The sequence below is a fragment of the Centropristis striata genome, chromosome 15 (assembly GCF_030273125.1).
Source record: "Centropristis striata isolate RG_2023a ecotype Rhode Island chromosome 15, C.striata_1.0, whole genome shotgun sequence".
Taxonomy (NCBI): Eukaryota; Metazoa; Chordata; class Actinopteri; order Perciformes; family Serranidae; genus Centropristis; species Centropristis striata.
Window position 1 is genome coordinate 13,833,607 of NC_081531.1, and position 18,586 is coordinate 13,852,192.

General features: G+C 39.7%; 1 protein-coding gene across 2 annotated transcripts in view; it reads right to left on the bottom strand.

Annotated features, from left to right (window-relative positions):
• The window catches only part of flrt1a (fibronectin leucine rich transmembrane protein 1a), a 46,437-nt gene extending 37,383 nt beyond the window's left edge, over positions 1-9,054 (bottom strand). The window contains exon 1 of one of the 2 annotated variants that reach the window (XM_059352290.1): positions 8,916-9,054. The gene's annotated coding sequence lies outside the window, so the exon portion shown is untranslated. The remainder of the gene's footprint in view (positions 1-8,915) is intronic. The other variant, XM_059352288.1, reaches the window with a different exon arrangement.
• Between the last annotated feature and the right edge of the window lie 9,532 nt (positions 9,055-18,586).

The window sequence follows — 18,586 nt, forward strand, 5'->3', positions numbered from 1 at the left end:
AGTGACCAAATGAAACATGCTGTTAACGTGAATAAAATTTGTTTCAAATTTGAATCGACATTTCAAAGCGGAATTGGTACATATTATACATAATTTTCAACTCTTGTATGGTGAATAAAGGCTGTTGGGAGCCCCTTCTGGAGCCTGCTGCATTGAACAACACACTACAAAATCTGATGTCATGCCTTCTCTCTCTCACTTTGGGACCATCAATCAACCTACAGTTATAGCACTGCACAGAGAGAATTTCAGCTTAGTTACTCTGAAACATGTCAGCGGCATGTGTGGGTTGAAAACACTCTATATCAGCACATACTGTACATTGGATTTGACATGAAGTTACTTGATATTCTCCGCTCTGCTGCTGCAGATTTACAGATTAATAGATTTCTCAAAGCCTTTTATGTTACACGACCAGGCGTGACACGCGCAGATACTACTTTCTCATATTCAATTCTCATGGGAGACATTAATATTTAATACACTTGGCCCATACAAGGGTTTGCAACTGAGCAGCACTCTACAACTAAAGTGATTCTGACCATTTTTGAATTTGCGTGTATATTTTGTCAACACATGTCAGATACAGCTCTATTACTAATAAACCAAACCGAGCATGACTGCTTAGGCTTTTCATAAGAGAGTGATTTCTGTGATTTACAGAGTACAAGGAGGTTTAACAGATCACTAAATCACTAGAGGACACATCCTGTGACTTGTGCTGGATTTAAACGCTTTAGTGTCTACAAATGTCAATACTACTAGGCCTCTGAAAGCTTCCTCCATGTCTCATTTAGAGCCTCAACACAGAAAAGGAAAACCACCATTAGATGCTGTTGTTTTTGCATTTTAAAAAGTCAGCTTTTCACTCTTCCTATTGGGATTTTCCAAATCATCCATGCAAATAATAATTATCAGCATGTTCACCTTATTTTAGGCCTCAAATAGCAGTAGCCTCACCTGTGTTAGACAGTAAGAGTTATTAGATTCCACAATATGAAAGTATATTTCACACATCCACCCAGCATGTATATGTACGAGCTTAAATGAAACATTTTTTCAAGGCTGCATGAGCCTGCATGGTCGAAGAAATATTTCTATTATACTCTGATATTTTTACATACAAAGGCTGTGTGCCATTGAAACGGTTATGAGTTACATGTTATTTAAAAGATATTGCTGTGGGCTCAACTAGTTATTTTTACAGTAAAAATTTGAAAGTTTGCGTAGGATAGAGCAAATTAAATTCACATGCCAGAAGAACATATTTCCGATGGGGAAACAGGCTGAAAGTTTGATTTACTGCGTTGAATATGATCAACGTTATATCTCCTGCATCAATGTACCCAGAGCCTGTTCCTAAAATAAAAAGGACAAATGAAAATTGAGTGAGGATGTAGTTGTTGTTGTTTTCGGCCTCTCAACATGGCAGTGTAATGTATGAAGGAGGGAATAATATTGCCTGTGGTAGAGCAACACAGGCTCTTTTGAGACAGAAGAATTGTGATTTTATTCCAGCTCAGTACGCTCTCATAAGTAGCTTCGAGCTATTAATGTCTGTTCCCACAACTATTGTTATTCCACATTCACTTCACGGACTGATGATTATACCACTTTTAAAAGTAAGGCCACACTCTGGACTATGTCAATGCAATGCAACCCCACATCCTCCCACAGCTTCCATCTGCACAGGGCTTGTAATGTACCGACGAACTGGTCACTCTGCACACACAGCCGAGAAATCACTACTCAAGTTTGTCACATCGCTAAACTGTCTGTTTGAGAAGACTGAGGCATGAAGATTCTTTCTTCTATAAAAATGGCAGACATTCAAATTACTCAAAAAGACAAAATGAATGCAGGAAGCCGGGTTTCTCTAGCCTCAAACCACAGTAAATGGTTATATCAGCACCACGGCTGATGTAATCAGAGAAAGATATGCACTGCACACACAGCAAGACTGAAGCGTAGCAGGGGAGGGAGACAGCTCCTCTCTGCTCCTTTTAGTCATATCAAGAAATTGTCAATCTTTCATATTTGCACCTGCACTGGCTTAGATTCTATTTGATTCTTCTTACAATGTGAGCTTGAACCTGCAGCATGTGCTGGAAGGATCTATAGACTCTGTGTACTGTAGGACTGGCTGCAGTTATCATGTAGTGATTCCCAACCAGATGAACTCAAATACCCCTTGAACACGCCTCAGGTGTTCACTTCCGCTGTTAATTTATCATTAACCATTTATCTATTCATTTCAGATATCTATTCGTTAATTTATTAATTAATTTTAGCTATCTTTATGGCGAGACACTACAGGCAAAACAAATTCTATTTCCATGCTCTGGTCAGTTAGATTTTTTGGGACTATTTTGCTTCCAAACATGTTGTATTTCAGATTAGCATAAGAAAACAAGTGAAAGAGTATTTATTTTTGCTAAACTTTGTCTATTTGAATCTCTAGAGTTCTCCCAATTAAAATAAAAGTTATCATTAGATAATGCCTTATTTGCATATTTAAGTGTAAAATTTCAAAAAACGAATTGAATAATAATTGAGTAATCAATAATAATATATATCACGATATAGCAACATTTCTGGTAATTCAATATATAAATGGTCCATATGCAAATGATCCAGTTTTAATTATATTTTTGTATACTCCATACATGTAGTTCCAGTAAAGCTCCATATCTATCGTCATATCACACAGCCCTACTTATAATCCTGTCCTAATGTGAGAAATAAACTGGGGAAGTTTCATGGTGATATCTATTATTTAAAAATGTTTTACCCTATTCACCCTATTAAAGACCATTTTGCCAGAAAACTCCACATCAGTACCACTTACATTCACCAAATTGTCCAATTTCCTCCCCATCTATATTTTTTTCTTTTTTGGATGAATGGAGTTTTATGTCTGTTAACAGTATTTTTCTGAATTATGGAGTGATACAAACAGAGAGATCTAAAATTCCCTGTGCAAAAACCTTTGACTTGAATATGTAAAAAGAAAAAAGAAAAAAGAAAAAATGAAACAAGAATTTGGAAACTGGCTTTTATCCAATGTTCAGATTTCTGTTCTGAAAATGTATGTAAATGAGCACATACTTAATAAATAATTCCTAATTTGTATATTCAGACATAACATTTCAGAAAACATATATTACAAAAAATAATTATCTTAATGTAAGTAATTATTATACTATTTCAATAATTCAACCACTTTTCTTCTCTGGTACTAAATAATTTCACACACTCTCTATCGCAACACTTAATATTTATGCAGTGTTAAATAAAATCATAATGCCCGTTTGTTTTTTTTAATTAACCACCGCACAAGTGTACCCATGTGACCTCTGTTGTATTTTGTCGAGCAAAAGGCTGCAACACTGCTCCAACATCACCATCAATATCTACAAGTAGCTGCAGAAACAGCCAATCCATCTGGATCTGATTCAAACAACTGGACCAGTTACAACCTAAGAAACATGTACAAAACACGCTGCTGCAAAAAGTCCACAAATGTGTTACTGGTCCATATATACAGTCATGGAAAAATTTGATAGTTATCAAAATCATTATCAAGAAAAACATGGGAAATGTCTAGATATCTGCTGTTAAATTAAACTCTTATGAGCCATTTTTGTTGTTATCATTATATGTGTCCAAAGAAATGTACCTTTAGTTATAACATGCATTAAAATGAACAAGAAATTGAAGAAAACAAGGGTGGTCTCATACATTTTTCCATGACTGTATATACAGAGCCATGTCATGTTTCTGAGATGTTTTAAATCTTGACAAGCTTTGGTATTTACTGCCCATCATGGCGACATCTTAATGAGCTGATTTTTTTTTTTTTTTGCGCATTTCAGTATGTTCAAACAAAGAAGGATTATGTTTTTCTCTCTGTTTTGTGTGCAAGATGTGTGACTTTTGACTCGAGATATAAATCGTCTCTTCTCATGTCATAGCAGACGGTGAGTGTGACTTATAAGGGCATTAGCACTGATAAACACTGTGCATTGTCTAATAGGTGTAATACATATGGTCATTATGGGCTTTTTGCATACAGTCAGAGCTTGACTTTATTATATTTTGATTCTTGAAGACGACACTTAAAATGATATGTTTGAATGTCCATTTCATGCACCACAGCACCTGAAAAGAAATATATTGTCTTGCTAAATCACATGCTAGGCTGCAGAAAGAAAGTGAGTATATAGACAACGGCCAGCTTAAATTACTGTGCATGATAGTGTTTGAGTTGTTGCTCAAAAATCATTTTTTATTTTTACCAAACCTGCTATCTTATGAATTACCATGCACAAAATTACAGCGAAGACCACAAAGTGGTTAGACCTTTCTGTCGGCTAATATTGATTCATTAGTATATCATATTTCATGCTAATTTGCAATCAGCATTACAACAATCAACAGCAATTAGGGAACAATTGGAAATGTATTCATGTCCATTTGTATTTTATTTGCCTTGGAAGGATTTCGGTTTGGAGTGCATGTGCTGATATCGCCGTTCCCACTCTGCCAAATAAATAGCACTCGTAAAACTCAGGCGTCTGCTGCACAGGATGGCAGCAAGTTTACAATAAATGTCTGGATAAATCCACGAAAGACAGTGTTGCCAACTCTTCTCCAATGAAATACACTAATGGATGCTCAAAAAGTCACACAAAGGAGATGGCGCAATGCCTTCATTTACATGTAAATGAACTTAATAGAGGTTTATCATCTGAATAAAAGAATTTACAGGTTGAAAAGGAAAAAGATGAATGTTGTGAGTGGAAAGTGAGCTATAGAGATCCTCCATTAGCTGGTGGTAGAGAGACACATCCTGTCACAAGCTGCCCCTTTCTTGTCTCCCAGCCAGCTGACTAACACTGATCCAATGAACCTCAGTTTTGTCAACGTGCTGTTTACCCTGCAAATGTACAACTAATTAATTTGTGGTCATGGCCAAAGATAGAGACTGTCCAGCTCAGCGCAGGCCTGTGGCAAGGGTACCAACACCAAAGGCCCCACTGGTTCCAGAAAGCCCTCCCTTTCCTTCCCTTTGCTTCCTCCCCTCTAATGCTTTCACTGGAGAAGAGAGGGACTGTGTTTCTGTTCCCGCTGCTGCAAATGGCAAGTGGCTCAAGAACGGCTTTCATGAAAAAAATAAAAACAGTTGGATGCAAAATGCAGTTATATTATGAAAATAAACTTAAAACCTGGTGTACCCACAGACACTTTGCAGAAATTGTTTCTCTAAAAGTGGCTGAAAGGTTTTGGAAAAAGTACAACTTTGTTTTTATGGCATAAAAGGTTATTTATTTTTCATACACAATTACAGATTTAACCAATTTCCCCTGCGATGCAATAATAAGAGCACTTGTGATGTGTTCAACCAGATAAGTGTAGCTCTACTTCATGACAAAAGGTCCTTTTTACACCTATCATTTGAATACATGCTCATAAATGTTCCATTTTGTTACTGAGCAGTACTAATTAGTACTCATGCCTTTCCTTAATCAGCGTTGTTTTACCACCATGGCATTGAAAATAACACTGTGGGATTTTTGGAATGACTTACCTTGCAATTAACAACGCAAGTGAATAATGAGTATAGGTGCTTTCCGTCAAAATCAATCTGAACTTATTTCCATGAGCTGTTTTAATCCCGTTTCTCAGTCCACCTCCAGTCTGTTCTGACAGGTTTCCACCTACTGCCCACCACAGACACTGCTAACCATCAATTTTTCAGCTGTAATGGCAACAATGGGTAGCGGGAAAGCTGTCATTCCTATAATGACTGTGCTGTCATGAATATAATGGCTATGCTGTTATGTTTTATAGACAGGAAGTTCACATATTCCCAGTGTGAGCAAAAAGTACTGCAGCTGAGGGCAGCTACTTCTGCTGGACTGAATGTGCTTCATTTCTATCTGATTCTGTAAGGTCATTCTGAGGCAACACTGAGCAGTCTGTGATGGTATAAACAGGGCCGGATATCAAGAGACGAAGCAAAATCATCTTTTAGTTTGTGCTGCTGCTGTACATTCTTTAATGCACCACTGTCTAGCCTGCTTTGGACGATTTCTACATGGAAAACGTCTGTGATGTGTTGAAACTAATCTGTCAGAGATCAGGACAAAATGATCTGGACATCAGTCAAACGTCAATAACGCGAATAAGTCAAATGTCAGTAAGTAATGTTACCTTCCATTCACAGCCAATAGAAACGAGCAATAATGATCTGAGACTGGCTTATCACTGGCAGCAACAACACCCGTCTCTGATCCACTACAGGTTGCCAAGTAAGGCACACTTACAGCGAGGTGGTCATTATCCAAAGTAAGCCTGAAGACGAAGCGCAATAATGAATGGCTCCCTATACATTATCCTGCTTGTTACATAGCTGCTTACCAAAGACATTAATCATCTGACACAACATACTGATTTTAAATGTTTTTTTCTTTAATGCAATGAAGTAATCAACAAGGCAGCTCAGCAGTGCAGCCACAGAGATGTTTGTAACTAGAAACCATGGCTACACTGTGAAAGAACATAAACAAATCCAATAGGAGCACTGCACAGTCTCTGATACATAATAAAAAAACTGTACTCTCCAATAGATCAGTATCCCTGTGCTCTAATGTGGACTTCACAATCAACACACTGAAACGCCACACAAAGACACAAATGAATGGATTACAATGCCACACTATTCAATAAATATGTTAATGACCCGTCATGTAATAGCACTAGAAGAGGCTGCATTGTGCCCGAGCTGGTCATCTAATTGCAGATCTCAATTGCTTGCATATTTATTGATGCATGATGAAACCATGCAAATCCATTCAGCAACACTCTGCAGCATCAGCATCACAGTTACAGTGCAACTACAGGGATTTTTTTTTTTTAAAAGGTGTGTCATAAAAGTGAGCGATGTAATCAGCGAGGCCATTCACCATGACTGCCATCATTACTGCCAGACGCAGGCCTTGGTGCCAGCGAGTCAGAGGGTAGTCCATCCAAGAATATCTCTTCCAACTTCCACAAGATGAATTCCTTTGGAGATGCCATCTGTTTGTCTATCGCCCGTGTGCCATGAGCACAGGTTAGATCAAGTTATTGCAGCCGGCATGTCTCAAGCCTCTGCAGTTCCTGATTCACACGAACGTTCATCACCCTGTTTTGTTTTGCCTCTGTGAAGTGCCCCCCTGTGTAGATTTACCAGAGTTTTCTCATGCCAAATAACGGCTTCATCCTGATATTGAGGACACAGGATTATTTAAAAGAATATGCAACTTTTCCGCAATAAAATGTCCATAAATGACTGGACTTATGTTATGTATAAGTTGAGTTGTACTTATAGTATCACAATAATTCCAATAATGTTAAAACCCAGAGAAATCTGGAATTTTAAATATAAGGTAATGCTCTGTGTCTGTCGCTTGTCTCAGCCTCAGCATTATGGTTGTCATATTATTAGGATACACTTTTTAGATTATGGTTGTTTTTAACTATATCGTTTAACTCAAAGAGGGATTTTAGTTAAGCTGAGCAAATGTTACTGGCAGCTCAGCTTCAGGTACTCCACCAACATGCCGTAGAGCATTGGGGAAACATTGATTTTTAGGGTTTAATTGCATTATGAAGAGTTTGGACTGGTTTAAATCACCAGGTCTGTTTGCTTTGGAGAGGAGGAGACCTCTGTGGAGAATTCGGCTTCCGGTAAAAACCTCCTGAATGACGAACACTGAAGGAATCCTAACCAGAAGAACTTAACTGCAATAACAGCACTGCTCCATCATTATTGTTTTGATGGAGACCACCAGCAGCAAAATATTTCATATTGGATTTTTAATGAGCACCACTAGATATGTGGTTGCGGTTGGTCGACATCATACCAAAAAATTATTTCATAATCAGACGATTATGTTTGAAATTTGCCTTCCTCAGAAGTGTTGAGCGCTATTGTTGATATTGACAGAACATTAACATGAAAGAGGCTTAATTTTTGTACTGATGACACATAACAAGATGCTGCATAACTATTAAATTTGCACTTGATTTCTATTTTTATTCTACATCAGCTCAGGCAAGCTGTAGACACATTCCCTGACAGATCCTCTGAACCGCAATATTTCTATTTTGCATGTTTAGATTTACTGCACCTTGTGTTGATTTCAGCTCGCAGTTATTACATCCAACTGTTTTACCAACTTAATGACAATTTAATGGGCATTCATGGTGGGAGGCACTGCTGCAGCAGTAATATATGCAGTCATTCTGTCCACAAGTCAGATAAGTCAATGGGAACCCAGCAGTGGGGGTGGGGTGCGTGTGCAGGTTCAGGTTACTCACAACTAACCATACTAACTTTATTTAGCTCCACACCTCAATCTAAGTACATTCAGACTGATTCTTGAAAGCATTTTTTGATTGCTCCTCACTTAATTGGAACTAAAATCCAGCCATTGAATGCACATTACAGAAATATCACAATGGTAAACTCACATTTTGCAGCTTCATATGCTGATTTTTCTTCCCTGCATGCCCATCACTGCCTAATCCCTATAGCCTTTATATTGTGTCTTGTCTTTGTTTGGATTTATATCCAGACCGGGCCTTCGAATCACAATCCACTGCTATATATGTGACTGCCAGCTATCCACTGAAACACGTATCCTCAATCAAGTGGTTTGGCTTTTGCAAAAAGGCGATTGTATTGTTTCACAGGCAGACCTTATTAATTCTTGAACCGAGCCTCAAACAGAAGACAAACATGAGTCAAATACTTGTTGGGGCTATAACGCGCAATAAAACACTGATGGGCTGCCTTTTTTTTTTTTTTGGCCGGATCGGATGATGAACAGCATATTGGCAGTCCGTGCACATCAATCAAGGCTCACCTACCGGATGGTGCTTCGGATGCCACGCTTTCTGTCGGCTGTGTTTGATGCAAAGTCCCTCGGATTTGGCCGCCCTTTTTCCCCCGCACGGGTCCTCCGTGTCCTCCAGAAGCAGGTGTGACCACAATCTCGCCTTGTTGTATTCCCATATGTTGTCGCCAGCGCAATTATGAATGCTCCAGTTGATCAGTGACTGGATAGCCTGTGTGATCATGTGCTGCCAGCTCCTTTCTCTCTCCCTCTCTCTGCCTCCTCTCTGTAACTGCTCCCTCCGCCCGATTATCTCCCCGCTGCGGCACTGGCTACATGGTAATACGGAGAAATAAAACGTGCCTTAGTCGCTGGCGAACTTGTGCGCCTTATTATGGCAATTAGTCACCGGACAGTTCCGTGCTTGCTCATCCGTGCACCTTTGCAAAAAATGGGCTGGCTCTCAGCTATATCCGCTATTTGCACTGAATAAATTTCCCTCTGAGACGCCGAAACGTGTTTTATTTTCTGAAAGAGAGAGAGAGGAGGGAAAAAAATCTCTCCAATCTGCCGGCTGAAGCTGGAGAAGAGAAGAGGAGCAGAGGAGAGAAAGACTGAGGCGTAAAGGATGGAGAGGATTAAAGGAGAGGGAGGAGGAGGCTGGAACACATTTGTGAAAGCCTTTCCTCTACATGTCCTTTGAATAACAGTGAGACATGGTGCATATTTCCCAAGTCTCTCTCTCTGTCTCTCTTTCACTCAGCTGTTCCCTGTGTTTCAAAATGTAGTGTGAAACTGTGCAAAATAAGCTGCACAAATCACAGATAATGTTGCAAAAATGTAAGTTAATTCTACATCTATCTATCTATCTATCTATCTATCTATCTATCTATCTATCTATCTATCTATCTCTGCAAGGTCTTAAAACAAGTCCTTCTGGATGAAAAATATCACCAGCAGAGTCTGTGCAGATGAATTTTGGAAAAAACAACACTTCCCCTCATATTTTTCTGTGGCTGGTCTCAGTCTCACTCCCTCTTTGTCAGACTGATTGATGCCTTTTTTCTTTTTTTTTAATTAGAGCTCCACTCTGATTTACGCAGCCTGTTGGGCAGGTTATGATTCTGTCCAATCATGGCACTGTTAGTCCGAGCCTTGACAGCGAGCGTTTTCAAAGTGGTCCTCAAATTGGTTGGACATCTGCTCCAGTCCCCAGAGTGATGTGGACCACGGCTCGGTTCCTCAGCGTGTGAATGTTGTGAATCCCGCCGGTGTGACTGAGCTCAGTCCAGCTGCTTACATTTCATTTGTGCATCAAAAACCAACATTTGAGATCTTTCCATAAATCCGCTGGTGTGGTTAGGTGTGGCTCTCTCCTCTGCTATGCACATGCAAATTGTGCTGCCTCTACAATTTTAATATTGTTTCATGTCCCTCGATCATGTTCTAGAGGCCAGGCTTGTGATTTGTGTAGAAGGGCAGAATATCCTACATAAAAGGCAACACTGTAAGCAAAGATCAGTGGCTCCTATAATTACAATGCACAGCATCACCGTATAACATTAATGATTCAGCAGGACCTTGAAAAATGAAAAATGCTGCTACTCAACGGTTTCTCCGGTGCTCGCGGTGCATTTGATGTAATTTTGTGTGCATCAAAAATAATGTCAGTGTTTCTCAGGGAAACAATTACTGTAACATCTGAGAGTGCTATAGCTATGGCAAAATGACAACCTGAGCCCAGAAGGGACCGGGTGGCTCTCGTCACTGTGAGATGAAGCTCGACAAAAAGGCGAGGAGGTCTGTAGCCTAAACTAAACCTGTTTGAGAAGTGTCATTTCTCAGCACAGGGACAGGCCTTGTCTCTGGTATGCAAAGGGATGTGTAGGTTTATAATCCTAATTGGAATTATACACTGTGGAGTCCAATCTTTTCATTAAACTTCCAAAATGCATACATTTTCACACATGATTTTTATGCATTGGTAGGTGTGTAAGTGGGCTTACCACATGCACTACTAGAAATATACTACACCATCAGAGGAGCTGTTGCTCATTGTGGGCATGCGAGTCGTCAATAGGTCCAATCACCGTCATGCTGGCAGGTCCAGACGTGTCAGTGAGTCTGCAGACTGACTGTTGATTATCACTGATGCTTTACAATCACATACAGTAGTGAGCTGAGCGTTCTGGACTCTGTCCTTTATTCATTTCACTGAAGAGGACTTCTGCACCAGGTTGTGTTACACCGGCTAATGTCAAGAACCTTTGAGTGCATGGCTCGTCAGCAGTTGATGTGGTTGTAATAGAAACGTGCACATTTCTCAAATGTGTTAATTAAATGTACCTGGTCGAAGTCTGTGGTTTACTATATGCCCAGGCTGATGATGCTGCTGTCCCTGAAGGCCATGTGTATCTGGCTCCTGTTTATAGCCAGCTGTTAAGATCCTTTTGTGATAAAGTGGCTTTTAGTCCATGCAATGAACTATTGTGCTGCTAAATGTGATCTGCCATTAACAATGCCATGTTGTAATTACACTGCAGATTGAGTGAGAGCTTAAGTGTTGCATGTTGTTCAATACAAGAAAAAGCACAGTTCCAAGGGCTCAAACCAGCAAAGCTTTAATCATCTGAGACCCACAGGGCCACCAAAGATATTTCTGTCTTCAAGAGGCTGTAGTGGGCTCCACTAGCGTGTCTGAAAGGGGGCTTAATATCACTCAAAAGTTAGGCTCAATTTTAGCGAGGAAAAGAAAAACTGACATGTCCATTTTCAAAGGGGTCCCTTGACCTCTGACCTTAAAAATATCTGAGCAGAGCATTTCTTTAAACTGTATAAACTGACCTGTTGTGACCTCTAGGATACTAACATCCTCATGACCTTTTACATATTGACAATAAGAGGGTTTATTAGCCGTTTCTAGAATGGAATTGCTCGCCATCTGATGATTAATTTTTTCTGGCAGAAATCTCGAAAAATATTCTGATCGCAAATCATCGCATGGATTTTCCATGGTGGTCCCCAAAAAGCTTTATGTGGTATTTTACAGGAACTCTTGACTGTTTTAATTATTGAGTGGTAAAAAATGGTTACATTTAGCACCAAATCTGTGTAACAAATCAGCCCAAAAATTGCTCCAAAAACTTTAACTGATCATGGGAATGGACTTCAAATACTCATCATAATGTTTTGAGCCCTTATACACTCTTAACTTTCAATATTTGAATAGGAACCTAACCAAAACACGTTTATTACAGTTTTCTGACCAGAAAAAATGTACACACTGTACTCCAGCTTTCAGAAGACATACATCACTTCTACATGACATCTACTTCTGACCTTCTAACCCTGATCATCCTGTCACCCCCTAAAAAAGACATCAATTGGTGTAAGCTGAGGGATGACAAAGAGACACTGCACATAAGTCCAACGTTTGCAGTTCGTAGAGTTTCGAGCGATATTGTGACATAGTTTTCTGTGTTTCATTAAGATTTAATAAGCAATATGGTGATTGAGATCATGATGTTCAAAGTCACCTTTCCCCCCCAATCTGTAGGAGAGCTCAGCCAGCGTCCAACTCACCGAAGGAGTGAATCTAATATCTGACCCCCCTTGTGACATTTTGTTCATCTTCTCCGTCTCCCACTGCCACTGCTCTCCATCTCTGCTGCATTTCTTTCCTTATCCTCCCTCTCCATGGCGTCTCAGTGGGAGTGGGAGTGTAATTACGCAGTCAGACGGTGTTTACAGACGCAAAAGCGCCTTAATTTATTCCAACAGTTAGCAGTAATTCCCCACTTTAATTTATAGCTCCTCCACCCAGTGGGAAAATGAGAGAAGCAGATAGTGAGAACGAAGGGGAGAAAGAAGGAGCATATGGACGCTGTATTACAGAATACAGTTGACTACAAGTTGTACAAGGCTTACGCACACGTTAAAGCCATCGCCATTGGTTTTACTACACATTTAGGTTGTTTTTTTCCAATCTATGGTGTGTTTTGCTTGTTCTATAATGGAAAAAATGCAAAGGATGTTCAAGGCTGTTTTATTAGTAGCTGAAAACGTTTGAGGTGTTACTTCTCAGTAGTCGTTATCATGCCATTCTTTTATAAGAAGCTTCAGAAGACAGCTGACAGTGATATTTATGTCAGGTCAGGCTGTAAACCACGCAAAGCACAGGAGTGAAGGGTAGTTTAGTTTGTCTATTTAATCAACACTGCGTCTGGGTGATAATTCACTCTTACCAATGTGTTAAACTTCTCTTCTTGTAAACACATTTTCAGCTTGTTTTGGTGATTTACTGCAAACGGGGAGTCTTTACAGGCAAGTGCATTACTCTGGTGTTTTCTTAACGTCTAAGTCCCTCCAACGCTGTGAACACTGGCGAGAAAACTGGCATTGATTACATTCATACTGCCGCCTCAGAACAACTACAATGGTTCTTATTGACTTTTTAGAAACCATGTGAGGCAAGGTACAAAACCTTAATGACCGCACCAAAAGACTTATGTCAAGATACCCGAGAAAAACAGCCTGCTGAACTGTAGCAGCTGGCGCGGAAACACGCCTCTCCATCCCCGGCATGAAAGTGCTGTATTGATGCAGCTGTTGATGGCAATTTGAAACAGGAACAAGTCAGAATGGAAAGGAAAGCATGGACCAATCTCTGCATTGAGGGCTGTCATTGAAATCCTAAAGATGTATTCAACATGGAGTCTATGTGCAGTTTTGCATAGATGGATAAAGACTGCAAATACAGTGTCATATTCCTACAGCGTACCCTCGGCTCTATTCACCTATTTGCCATCCTCAAGCAGAAAACAAACACTAAAGACTTCTTTAAATTGGACCATCCTGATTAACATTCTCCTCATTTAGCTTAAGTTCTCTTACAGAAGGCAAACTGCATTTAGTGTATTGCTAGAACAAGCTTAATTTCCTGGATAGCCAACATTACAGTGAAGCATTAATAAGACCATTAGTAAGAGAGCAAGAGTCAAAGCCACAGGGGCCTGACAATGAATGTAACAAATCTGTGTGGCTAGAATGATCATTTATATTAGAGAAACACTAATTAAAGAAACAAAGATTTTTGAGTGCAAGAGGGAGAAAGAAGATAATGTAGAAAAGAGTGGGGCTGCTTCAGAGGACTGTAGTGGAGAAGGGGATGTGACACATTTACAATATTTGAGTTTTGGTGAAATACAAACACTGATTGCTGTGTTGACTGGGAGCATGACGCCAACTCCACCAATGGTAAACCACGAACGAGACGTGCTGCTGGGTGTAGCCACAGTTCTGTTGCCACAGGGGAAAAGAAAGCAGACACACAAACAAGCACAGCTAAATGATCATGTGCACTTCAGTAAATAAGCAGCATCTGTCACTGGTCACACATGTCAGCGGCAAAAAGCACAGAAAATTGGCATAGAGTTGGCTCATCTGGCAAGTCTCCTCAGTAATTACGGCAGACTAAATGATATCACTGGGTTGTCCTGATGAGCCAGTGGTCAACACACACCATGTTACTGTGACCTGGTTAGAGTCTGGCCAACAACGTGTACACTATCATGCTCCTTTTAAAGAGACGAGGCAAAGAAACGCACACTGGATGAGTGCGAGTACAATTTGCAGTGGAATATATTTAATCTATACAACAGTAACGACATGACTGAATGGTCAATGGAGACTGAACCTTGTTTCACAAAAACAAACAAAACAATGCAAACAAATTGCAACACCCTCTCCTAAGCATCTCAAAAATAATAACAGTGAATTAATTGAACCATTAATTACTCCAAGTGGCAAAGGACCCTTTACTTTAAACGCAAGCAGTAACCTCCGGGGCTTTAAAAATGGTGCCAACACAGTAGTGCCAAAAACTGCAGTTTCTCGAAAGGCCACTTCAGGCTGGCTCCAAAAATAAGTCAGTCCCCATAGACCCCCGTGTTAAAATGTCCAACTTTGACAGCAGAAGTATACATGTTTACAGCCTGGTAAAAAACTTGTTTTGGTCTCTATAGTCTCTATGTTGTTACAACTGTACTGGAGATTCATTCATTCATTATCTTTAACCGCTTATCCACACTCGGGTCGTGGGGGGCCACGATCCCAGCTGACAATAGGAAGGGAGGCGGGGTACACCCTCGCCAGACCATCACAGGGCTGACACATAGAGACAGACAATTACACTCTCATACACACCTACGGGCAATTTAGAGGCACCAATTAAACCTGAGGGCATGTTTTTTGACTGTGGAAGGAAGCTGGAGTACCTGGTGAGAACCCACGCTGACACAGGGAGAACATGAAAACTCCACACAGAAAAGCCGGAGTTGAACCGGCGACAATCTAGCTGTGTGCTCACACACCACCGTTTAGCCCTGTACAAGAGATACATGCTTACATTTCTGCTTAATTAAGGATGCGGCTGCTTTGAGTGACAGGCTTGTGCCGTCACAGGTGGCATGTTTCATTAACCTGGCTTTATGTGGTCCACCCTCGCTCCACCACTTTGTCCATTTTGGCATTAGCTAGGAGTAGTCGGGCACAGTGAGCTTCAGTGGCTCTTAATAAGTTTTCAACTTATAGGTAAAGTCAAGGAAACAAGATCCATGTTTTATGCAGTCCACAGTCATGGAAAAAAGTAATGGACCACCCTTTTTCTTCAATGTCTTGTTCATTTTAATGCTTGGTACAACTAAAGGTACATTTGTTTGGACAAATATAATGAAAACAACAAAAATAGCTCATAAGAGTTGAATTTAAGAGCTGATATCTAGACATTTCCCATGTTTTTTTGATAATAATTAAAATCATTATCAAGAAAACCATGGAAAATGGCTAGATATCAGAAATTAAACTCTTATCAGCTATTTTTGTTGTTATCATTACATTTGTCCAAACAAATGTACCTTTCATTGTACCAGGCATGATTGAATGTTACCCTATCTTAAAAGAGTTCCCCCATTTAGTATTGCACTCCAATATCATTGTCAGACTAACAATGAAGTTAAATTGTGGTTGAAGAAATATCTTTATAGGTGTCATTTATCAAGAGTTAACAAAAAAATGAACTTATTAGCTTTTTTCAGGACTCTGCAGGTGTGGTCTAATCAGATTTGATTGACAACACAAACAACCCACAACTGACTGATACCAAAATTGCTGAATTCCAACATCACATGTTTCAAACTGAGTCCCATCCACTTCAAACCAGCGAAAAGAACACAGAAAAAAACAACACAAACATAAATCTCTTCAGAGAAATAACCAAAACTGTTCCAACTTTAACAGAAAAAAGTGTGAAGGTAAAAAGCTGATTTAGAGAAACAGGTTTTCAGGGCTTTTAAAGTCAGCCTTCCTCTAAATCTTTCAGAGAAAATATCATATATAGTAGAAATGCCCAGCAGTCCAGATGCAAAGACATAACCTCTGCATAACCTCTAACTTTTTCTGCAACACAAAACTATTCCCCCCCATTTGAAGCCTTGCTAGATTATTTCGTGACCATTTAAGATGCTATTCGTCACATGATTTAGAAAGTAAATCTAGTGAGACAAACACACTGCAGCCATTACTTTCACATTTCAGTGCAGTTACATTTGTGCTCATCTGATGAAGAATAACATGACAGATGGTACTTGAATGTGATGTCAGTATTGAATGGGAACATTAGATGCCCACAAAAACTGAAGAGAGGAGTTTGGATGGTGGGTTTCTAGACTTGACTTTATTTTTTACACCCTTTTAGGTTATCCCAGAAAGTGAAAAAAAGTTATACATCATTGCAGTAAATTTCCACAAATCCCTCAAGACCCAATACAAGTACCTCATAAAACACAATCACAGAATAATTTGTGGATAATAAATTTACCGTACAGTCTGTGAAGCCTGCAACAGTGGGCCGTTTCACAGCCACTTCTACTATAAATGGCTCAAAGCTTTCTTCATCTTAAACACATTTACATATTCAGAATTGCTGCAGTATAAAGATTAAAGAACTTAAGTTTGAAATTTCCCTACCTGTCACATCATCCAATTTTAAACAGCGAGATAAATCTGAGAAAAGTATGTAACGTTCAAAGGACTGCTTATAAATGCGGGAAATTTCACACTCATGACAGTAAATGGGATTTGTGAGAGCCATAACAATGTCAGCTTTCCAACCATATCACCTCTCTATGAGACCTCAAACTACCAACACAATCATGCTCCTTCTACGTCATTTACACACACATTTCAGTGTTCATTCCCCCTTTAAACCATTCATCCGACTGCATTTTCTGTACATTAGAGACACATAAAATAAGCATTAGATGGGAACATGTCAATTTGCACTTAAGCAGGAGGAAAAAGAGATAAATCTCATCACTGGAGGAAAAAAACTGATGATAAACAGACATGGAAGGAAAGAGTTAAAATGTTCATTTTAGTCTTTATTATCCCTTTTTCTATTCATGCGATCAACAAACCATCCGACCGTTCTGCAAAGGGTAGTGATCCATTACAGCATAATAACAGTCATTTTGACTATATGAAATGAGTCAGACCACTCAATTAAACCCCAAGCAGCTGTCAAATTCAACTTAAATGGCATGACCTGCTAACTAATAAATCCTAACCGCTCAGAGTATTTTGTTTGTCCTTGTGAGTAATTCAATTATATCTATTAAAGCGATGTTGGTTTCATCTGTTACGGCTGTCCTTGTTTCCCCTACTTCACTAAATATTTCTGGGAAACAAACTAGAACTCCTGCTGTGATGTGATTGAGTCTTCTTTTTGACTGATTCATGGTGACAGCAGAGATACGGCTCTTGTGCGGCATTGTGTATGATGTATTGTATGTATTTATGTTGCAGTACTGTCTGTAAAGCCAATTGCCCCTCGGGGACATTCTAGTTTTTGAATCGTCTTCCTGCTGGGAAGAAGACTTACTGTCAGACTGGAGTTCTTCAGCCTGCAGCGAGCCCTCCTGTTATTTTGCCATACAGAGTGGCATTTCCCCACAGGACTCACCAAGGCACAACCAAATATTTACAGAGGCGCATATTCTTAAATCCACATTGCAGCCATCATTTGTACCCTGCAGAGGCAGATGTGAAGCATTCTTGGCACAGAGCAGGCTGGCACAGCACGACCAGCGAGGGAGAGAGGAAGTGGAAGGAATGGTGAGAGAAACTCAGGGTTAAAGAGGTGTTCGGGGACAGCGTCGCCACATGTTCGAGGGTCAGCGGCGTGGTCAGCAACGGCTGTTCATAGTTTGTATTTTTTGTTATTTTCAACAAATCCCATGAAAAAAACAAAACAATCAATTGACAATACAATAAGATCTCCAACCTAAACGTCAGAATGGACCGTCTGTCAATACCACCAATAACGACCTGAAATGAGCGTTTCACTGCTCACGGTACAGTGGCGCATTCTAAAACTAGCACAGACGTCATTATACGTACAAGTACGGTTCGCGATTGTAAAGGCTGCAGTTTCTGTGAATTTAGGGCACAAAACCACTGATCTAGGCTTAGAAAGACAGATCAAACGGTGAATAAATGTACGTAAATGCTGAAAGTGAGCAGGGCTGGGCGATATATCGATAAAAAAAAAATATAGATATATTTTTGAATACGATATGGAATTAGACCATATCGCATATATTGATATAGTTCAGTTTTATTTGTCTTTCTTTATATATAAATGC